This window comes from Stegostoma tigrinum, chromosome 40 (genome assembly GCF_030684315.1).
Source record: "Stegostoma tigrinum isolate sSteTig4 chromosome 40, sSteTig4.hap1, whole genome shotgun sequence".
NCBI lineage: Eukaryota > Metazoa > Chordata > Chondrichthyes > Orectolobiformes > Stegostomatidae > Stegostoma > Stegostoma tigrinum.
In genome coordinates, this window is record NC_081393.1 from 5,009,568 (window position 1) to 5,019,399 (window position 9,832).

The window sequence follows — 9,832 nt, forward strand, 5'->3', positions numbered from 1 at the left end:
AGCTGTGCCCCAGACACGGTTTCTGCACAGTCCAAATCCATGACCTAACAAATCCCCAGCACCAAAGCCTCACCTACCACCCTTCCCACTTCCCTGACAACGCTCTGGCCCATTCTTCTGGGGTGATCAGAAAGCCTGGCACTCTCGGGGCAAGGCTGTTGTCTCGGCCCTGCTTGGCTGTGCCCAACTAACTGCACCATCAGGCCCAGGAGTCATTCCCAAGGTCCTCTTGTCTGGCTTTAGACTGGAGCAAATCAAACCTTGACCTTGTACACATTCCAAGGCACAATCATTGACATAACATAGAAAAGACAACTGAAAAAGTTACTGTCTCCTTTGACTGCGAGGCGTACGGAATATATTGCCAGAGGAAGAGGCCGTTCAGACCTTCTGAGCCCATTCCAATAATCAATGAAATCATGGCTCAACATTTTCTGAATTCCATTTTGCCAGCTAGATTCCAGCTCCATGACCAACCAATCACACCAAATCAAACACAATGCGTTTCAGTTCAGTTTCATCTTCTAAATTTTTCACAAGTTGCTCATGCAGCATGGGAACAACTGGCTGGGCTGGCATTCATTTCTCATCCATTATTGACCAGAGGACAGTTCGGAGTGAGCCATACTGCTTTGAGACTGGAGTCACGTGGGGTGGCTGGACTGGGCAAGGATGGCAGACTGCCTTGTGAATCCCACATGCCTGTTCAATTCAGATTTCACTATGTGCCATGGCAAGATTACAAAGTGGAAGACTGGCCTGCTGTTTTGAATTCCTCAGACGGCGGCATTACCACAGTACCACCACCTTCCCCAGAGGAATACACCCCGCCAGATCTCATTACAGTGTGGTTTGCAGTCATGTCCAGCAGGGAAACTGCTCCAGTAACACTGCTGTTGCCCTCCTGAAAATATCCTCGCAAGGGGTAGGGCAGAGACATGAAATCTTTAGCTGGTTGGCAGGGATAGGGGTGGGGGCTGTGGGCCTGCCAAGAGGGAGAGACTGATAGGGGAAAGGTGAATGACGGACTCAGAAAACAGATGGGAACCTCACTTAATGCTGTGTAGATACCCTAAAGCCAACATTACTACAGACACCAGGAGTGCAAAGTTCACAAGTTGAGGCTGAAGGTGAAGGGCCCAAGAAAACAATGGAGGAAAGGTAGGACTCAGTGGCAATAAACTCTGTCTGCTTCAGGTCTACACATCTGATGAATACACCTTCCCCTTTGCAGGAGTATTCTCTCCTCCCATTTCAGAATGTTTGATCGCTTTACAGGATACCATCGTACCATGGTTGCATCACTGAATTAAGCGATTTGTTCCCAATAATCAGAGATGACATACTACAATAATGACAAGTAGTTTGTCTGCTGCCCAAGGCACAGTCAGTTCACCCTCTGTCACAGATCTCTGCTCTAGATAGGTCTGTCAGGCTGAGAAGCACCACCCACTCTGGTGACACCCTGTGGTCAGAAGAGATGACCATCTTCAAGGAGACAGACCCAACATCTGCTGCTTCTCAACGTTACAGATCTTGTCAGGCTCTTGCATCTTGCATCTCTTAGATGGCTTCCCTCTCCAACACTCGAACACACAAATCCTTTGGTTTTCTCCTTTGAAGAGAATAGTGGCAACTAATTGCATTATGAGTTACAACATCTCATACAGTGCCGTGAGTGGGCATGGCCATCCAACAATCTCCAACTTTTCAACAGGATGACTTTTTATGTTCATTCACAGGACAAAGGCATCCCTGACTGAGCCAACGTTAATTACTCACCCAGATCTACCTTTGAGAGCACAGTGGTGGTGATCTGTGTTCTTGACCCTCTGCATTTGCTTGCGGTGCAGGGCCACTAACTGTAGTTAAGGATAGAAATCACTGATTTTGAACCATTGACAGTGAAGGAACAGCATTATATTTCCAAGTCAGGGTAGTGAGTTGCTTGGTGTTCCCCTGTATCTGGCACCCTTGTCCTTCTGGATGGAAGTGGCTATGCGTTTGGAAGGTGCTGTGTGAGGATCTTTGGTAAATTTCTTCAGTGCATCCTGTAGATAGTACACACTGCTGCTGCTGAGCATCGGTGGTAGAGGGTGTGAATGTAGTGCCAATCAAGCGGGGGCTGCTTTGTCCTGAATGGTGTTGAGCTTCTTGAGTGTTGTTGGGGCTGCCCCCATCCAGGGCAAGTGGGGAGTATTCCATGACATTCCTGACTTATGCCTTGCGGATGGTGCTGTGCCACCCTATTTTGTGCTCAGAAACGTGCTCAATATGGAGGAGAACTGATCCATCCATTCAATGGTGGGCCTGTGGAACACCACATACTCAGGGATGGGGAAGGTGGTGTCAGTGGACATGGTCTGTCAGGCGTGTGACCAGGGCATTTCCTCCAACATTGGCACAAAGCCCTCCATCCCGAGGTCAGTCAGGAGGATTTTGCAGGATTGGCAGTGGTGAGAATGCCCTTGTCATTTCTGGGGTTTTGATCAAATCTGGGTGATCCATTCAGTTGCCTTCCTTCTTTCAAACTTGGCAAAGTTTTGGAACAAGTGATTGAAAAGCCCTGGCTGTCAGACTATCAACCACGTGTGATTCTAAAATTGTTAGTGGGTTCAGAAAGGGTCCCCATGAACCATCCAATCAACATTCTATCTGGTCTTGAGAAGTCACAGACAGGGCAGGCTGGGGGCAATGGGAGGGTTAGGGCTGAAATCAGATTGGCATTGTCTGCAAGTCAGATCCAAACTGGCAGCTGAAGCCTCCAAGAACTGTTCCATCTGATCACAGAGGATTCTCTTCGTCAACTACCACCTCTGATAGATCCACAGTCCAGGATTTAATGTCTAAAAATAGACCTGATCTTTCTTGTGGAGATGCTAACATTTCCAAACGCATCATCTTTCAAAATCCATACTGTTGCAGAGGTTAAGAGGTTAAAATGAACAGAGATAAATGCTGATGTTGATGCTCAGATAGGAAACTCAGCAGAGTAGACTGATTTTTTACTGCACAGCATGAGACAAACCTACATAATTGGACAGTAGCGAGAGACTGTTCATTCTGTGCAGCAATTGCAGACATTACCTCATCTCAGATCCATGCCCGACAGCATGTGTCTCCCTCCCCTCCCAACGTGTGTGCCACATCCCACTTTTCATATCTCCCTTTCTTTTTGTCTGAAACACTGGATTGTTCTCTTTACAGCAGGGCTTCATACCGAGACAGTGTTCCCAGCTCTCCCAGAAATGCTGGGCACCACCCGGACCCTCAGAAAATATGCTCTCAGGAACAGTGCTGCCCCGTCAGAAGCACTTTCATCCCCCATCCGAACGTTTTCTGCTCTCGGATGACAAAATGATGCTCCCTGTGGAACTAAACTTTCGAGGAAAGTGATTTCCAGTCACACAGTCATGACAGAGAAATGTAGAAACAGGTAATAAATGAGCGGGAGTGGGCCAGTCCACGTTTCAATGTGATCATGGCTGGCTCTCTGACTCCACCCCCTTGTTCCTATTTATCTCCACACATATCCTTTGATCCCTTTGGTCCTGAGAGCTAACTCGCTCTTGAAAATATTCAATGTGTTGGCCTCAAGCTTTTTCAGTGGCAGGCTCATCACTGTCTGGGTGAGGTAGGGAGTCATTAGATAGTGTGTAAAAACCGAGAGAATTGCAGATGCTGTAAATCAGAAACAACAGCAAAAATTGCTGGAAATGCTCAGGAGCACTGGCAGCATCTATGTGGGACCTCCCACAGTGCAAAGGCGTGCCGGTTGGGGTGGATTGGCTGTGCTAAATTGTCCATAGTGTCCAGGGATGTGCTGGTTAGCCAGGGGAAACGCAGGGTGACAGGGTCAGGGTGCGGAGGTGGGTGGGGAATGGGTCTGGGTGGGACGCACTTTGGAGGGTCAATTTGAACTTGATGGGCTGAATGGCCTGCTTCCACACTAAAGTGATTCCGTGATTCTGTGAGGGAAATCAGAGTTAACATTTTGGGTCCAGCGACCCTTCCTCAGAACCGATGGTAATTAGGAAAGAGTTAGTTTTTCTGTAGAAGATAGAGTGGGGAGAGGTGGTCAGGAGTAAATGAGAGGTGGGAATAGAGCGCAAAGAGAGAGCAGAACAGTTGAACAGACAAAGGAGTGGATAATGATCAGGCTGGGAGAATGAATAGCTACTAATTGGGACTATTAGAAGTGAACAGTGGGTTGTGTGTAATAGCAGACCGTGTGATAACAAGGCCTGGTGTGTGGGGGTTGGGGTAAGAACATGGGAGAAGGTGCCTCAAACCCTAAACTTGTTGAAGTTGATATTGAGCCCAGAAGGTATTAGAATAGTGTGTTGGAGGGATTGAAATGATGCTGTCGTATCAGAGGAGAATGGAATCGAGGACACGTTTCAACTGAGTTGGGGAATCTGGGTAGCTGAGAAAACACTTGCTTTTCATCTGCATCTTGTCAGGAGCAATGGCTAGTGATTGTCAAGGCTCTGATCATATTCAGTCCATCAGACGATGGAGAGTAATTCCTTCCTGCTCTTTACTGCCTCCTATTGGTGGGTGTGGGAAGGATTTGCTGGTCAGTACTTCATAGGCTCAGTGTAAATTTGCTGGGTCATCTGAAATGAAACAGAATGTATGAAGTTTGCTCCATTGAGCAGCCAATCAGCTGGATGGACTATCCCATTTTCCAAAGAGATGTTGGCGTGGACACAAAGAGCTGTCACACAGCAGGATGATACTGACTGAGTGGCTGAAATAGACACAGAGCAAGCCAGTCCCCATACTCCAGGTGGCTTGTAGACTGTAAGCATGATACAGTTAAACATGTGATGGCTCCCTCAAATTACAATGTTTTGTCATGTACTTTGCTTCAGTGAAGAACAATTGGGTATAGCCTGTTGTTGGGACAGCTTTGGGTTATTTATATATAGAGCAAACCTGATGGACCACGCAAGGTCTGAATAAAAGTTTTCAAGACCATATCATGGGCACCCTTCCTTAGTCTCCAGGTCTTAGACTGGGGCATCAAGCCAGAGATTCTTTTGGAGCCTGAAGCAGCAGGTGTGGAGTTCTGCTGGAAGATCTTGTTGAACAGTAGAGTCAAGGGGCTGAGTGGTCTCATCCTGTGTAGAGTTCTAAATTTAAAATTAGCTGCTTAAAAGAAATTGGAAAATGAAAATGTCGTGTCTCATCAGTGAATGTGTCCTCAGTAAGACTCGAATGGGATCAACTGCTGTCTATCTTCCGCTTCAGGCCTGAATTGGTGAAGATGACAGGCTGGTTATGCATCATTTCCTGGGTAGTTCAATACCTGGAACATAAGCTCAATAGGACGGTATTCTATTGCTCCATGACCCGCCATAACACTGCACAATCTCTGTGAGGTGACTGAAACCATTTGTTAAGGAGGGTCTCGGATTCAGGAGTCTGCCATTCATTCTAAACAACCCATGCTAACAGACGATGAAGAAAGAGGCCATTCATCTCTTCCTGAGTGTGTCTTTCAAACAGAATGCTGGCACCATTGTCCCACCCTTCCAGAGACTGTGCGCTCAGCTAAGCAGCGAAATAACCAAAAGCAAAACACAGGTAGAATGAATGCATTCTTCCTGTTGGGGTGAGGACTAGTCAGAACTCAAAACCCCACAGCAGCCATTCACCAATGCCGTTTCGAAGCTCACATGCTCCCTTGGTCCTCAGTGAAAAGGGTCCAGTCCTCAAGTCAAACATCCAACAGGATTGGCAGCGGGAGAGGGTATTGCCTTACATCAACTTGAGAAAAACCTTCAGATCAAGTATCTACTACAATAACTACCTGAGAAACAGCTAGGGTCCTTCACCATCAAGCCATCCATGTGGAGACTTGGCTTGGGTTGGTGTTGGATCAAGGATGAAAGGGGTAAAGAATGTGCATCAAACTCTTGCGATTTAACATAGGGCACGTTGAGTGCTTCTGAACACTAAGCGGAAGATGAGCAAATTCCCAGGATGAAAATAGGTGCAAAACCACATGAGGAAAATCAGGTTTTACAACCTTAGTACACAGGTCTGTCTCAATAGTGTTGTTAAATTTGTGGGGTTTTCTTCACAGACCCAGTTGGAAGCCAGTCTTGTGCATTTATCAGCTGCTGATGTTGCTGAATGACCAAATCCATCAGAGTGACTCAGCATTCACATTCCAACACTTGTCCCTGCAAAGGCCGAGTGAGCAAGATCAGTTTGATGGAGGATAGTGGCTTGGAAGGCAAAATGCATCAGATTAGAACAGCTAACAGTGCGGAATTGGTTCGTCAGACAAAGCGCCAACTGTGTGAACAGATATTTAAAAGGACATTAACTCTCACCTCCTTCGCTGATAGTCAGATCAGATCATTGTGTATCATTCCAAGCTCACCGAATTCCAGCCTCAGGCTTACGGCTGACTCAACCTCCACAGCCAGCGCTAAGAGTAGAGCATGTTTGCACCAACTCCAAGCTTATCAGAAAAATACATCCTTCTATGAATGAGAAACCAATTTGAGCTCACAAAGAGCACGAGAGCAACACAATGCAGTTTCTGAAATATTCTTTGTACATGGGTGTTGCAAGGCAAGGGCGTTGTCCTCCCTTTGCAGTTAGCCTCAGCCAGTGTGTGGGTTGCTCGACCATTCCTGAAGGCAGTGAAAAGCCAAACACACTGGTCAGGAGTTATGTGTAGGCCAGATTGGGCTCAGGAGGCTGGATTTCTTTCCTTAATGGGCAGCAGTGAACTGGTTCAGTTCCCACTCACATACTGCGCCACCAAACCACAGTGTCCCATGAGAACTGTTAAAAACAGATAGCCTTTCAAAAATGAGATTGCTAAGAATTCATTGTTTAATTCTCTTGATTAAACTGAAGGGGTAAACCAGTCTTCGGGATTTCACCTACTGGCTGAACTGCTGCCTGGTTCAGTGTGAATTTAATAACAGACTGTCAAAATAACATTACAGGTGTTCAGAGAAGTTGTTTTCACATTGCTCTGAGGATTAGATGGATGATTTAACCTCATGCTTATGTCATTAATAGTGTTGCAGTTCCATAGTCCTTCAACATCATTGAAAGACCAGCTCAGGCTTTGCCTCGAAACATTTCTTAGTGAGTGGGACTGGTATCAAAGCAGACAGTTTTCAGTATTTGGCACAGTGTAGAACATTTATCAGAATGTGAACACACATCAGTCGAAAAGAGACAAAAGCAGACAGCAGTGAGAGATGAAATAGTGAACACGCCATCAATTTTGGTCGAGAGGAAAAGTGCTGGATGCCAAGCAGTGGCCAATAGAGGGAGTTGCTGCATAACTCAACTGGAGAGAGGTCTTGGGACACGGAATGGGCAATGAAATGGTGACATGGGGAAAGGGAGAGACAGAGATCAAGATAGAGACATGCACAGAGAGAGAGAGAGGGAAAGATAGCAATTGTCAAACAAAGAGAGATTAAGGGAGACAGGACACACATAGACAGAGATAGCCAAAGAGAGTGAGCGAGACAGCAAAGCAGAGAGAGCAAGAGAGATAGATTAGTCAGACAGATATAGACACAGTCAGACAGACAGTCAGAGAGACAGAGATAGAGATAGCCAGAAAGAGACAACAGAAGGAAACAGGGAAGGAGAGACTGAGTGTGGCACAGTCAGAGACATGGATAGAGAGATAGGCACAAAGACAGTAAGCCAGAAACACAGACAGATGGAAACAGTGAGAGCGAGGGGGGCAAAGACATAGAGAAAGAAAGACACAACGAGACAGAGAGTGGGGTGGAAGTGTGACGGCTGGCATGGGGGCGGTTCATGGGTAAAGAATGAGGTTTTCTGAGGGCCATGTGTGTTTGCTCCTTCCAACATCTCTCCTTGTGTCGCACTGCCTGATCCTTACCCAGCATCCCGCTTTTTTATCTCCCTTTAGATAAATCCTGGAAATTTGCTTTTGGCTCAGTTCCCACTCACCTTACAGGCAGAATACTCCGGATCCATGATCTCAATTATGTTGGAACTGATCAGTCATAATCTAAATCAATGGAGCTGACTCAATGGGCTGAATAGCCTTCTCCTACTCCTGTGGTCCTATGATCACAGCCGGTCATCTCACGAAGCGTCTACCTCTTGCACATTCAGCCCTTCTCCTCTGGTGACTGATAGCCCTGCTTTCTGTGGAAACATTGCCTCCTTCTTAACTCTATTAAAACTCTTCGCATTGTCCAATATCTCCTTTAAATCTTCCTGACACCTCACCAGTTCCCAGGAGATGCAAGGGCTATGTTTCAGAGGAATTTCAAACCAGTCCTTTCGTACGGGAACTATTTTCCTTCCTAGTTGCTTGCTGCAGGGAAATTTATTGGAGTGATGCCAGCAATAAAAGGGACTTCTGGGAAAATTGAGAAAATGGCCAAGCTACAGTTCCTTCCTTTCATCCTTTCCCTGACTGAGAGACAATTGGAGCTGTTCAGAAGGTCTGGAAGGTCTTTGATTGATTGAACAAAGAACAAATGGACAGGAACTATTTGGGCAAAGGCTTGATGAACCAAACGGCCTCTCTCTATGCCGCCTGAATCTTTGACAATAGATACAAACCCATATTGTCAGCCCCAGTGTCACTGATGATACAGTCAGGGGACTGTGTTAGAAACACTAAGTTTTGCCGTGATCTTGAACGAACAGAACAATTGCAGGTTTATCTCATAAAGGCAACTGAGGAATGCACAGCAATGTCATTCAGAATATTCCACATGTCATTCTTCCCAGTGGAAAATTGCAGGACAGTCTAGCCCATCAAGAAAGATCATGGAGTGGGGCAGGGCAGTTTATCATTCTATGTTCTCGTCCTTAACTCTACCTGCATTCTAATCAGTATTTCACTTATACACACACATAAACAATATTTGAGGAGTCAGTTCCTTTCTCCTACAACTAAATTTCCATATTGCTTTGGAGCTGAATCTCCTTCCGAACCAAAATCCATTCCGAAGATCCTGCTCCCCTATTCCTTCTTATCTTAACACAGTATTCCTCTGGGCACTTCGAACCTGAACGACACATTAACCAGAGGCTCTCCCCCCCTCCCATTGCCCACGCAATATTTGGTCAGCATCAGGTTCCACAGGACCCAGATTTATCCCAGAGGAGGAATGTCAAAAAAGGAACCAGAAATGGAGAGGGAAGGTACAGGTGGAGAGTCTCTGTCTTGTCAGCTGACAGCAAATTCAACAGAAACTGAGATAGAATGACAGGAGCACAAAAGCTGACGTTTCGGGCCTAGACCCTTCATCAGCTCTGATGAAGGGTCTAGGCCCGAAACGTCAGTTTTTGTGCTCCTGAGATGCTGCTGGGCCTGCTGTGTTCATCCAGCTTCACACTTTATTATCTTGGATTCTCCAGCATCTGCAGTTCCTATTATATCTGAGATAGAATGATACTGACAGACAGCTGGGCCAACACCAAAGGAAGATTTCAATTCCTCTCCGAGCTATCAGCACCGCACTGTATCCCAAACCTGCCCTAAAGCCAATCGAGTACTTTCTGACGTGAAATGGTGTCACTGTTGTTATTCAAGAGATACAGCAGCCCACAAACATCGACACAACAAGGACTGCACAAGTGGTTCCAGTGACTGGGCAGGGCATCTTGCTCTGCTCAGTACAGAGTCTGTTTACATCTCCTCAGGAGGCCAGCTATGGGCTTCCATTTCAAATCTTCACCAAACCATCAAGCCTCTCCATCCATCGGGTGCACACAGCACCATCATCAAGGCCAGGCAGTTTCTGGGATAGGTTTCCAGGTCAGTAGTAAGGTCTCTCACTCTCTCTGCATGGAA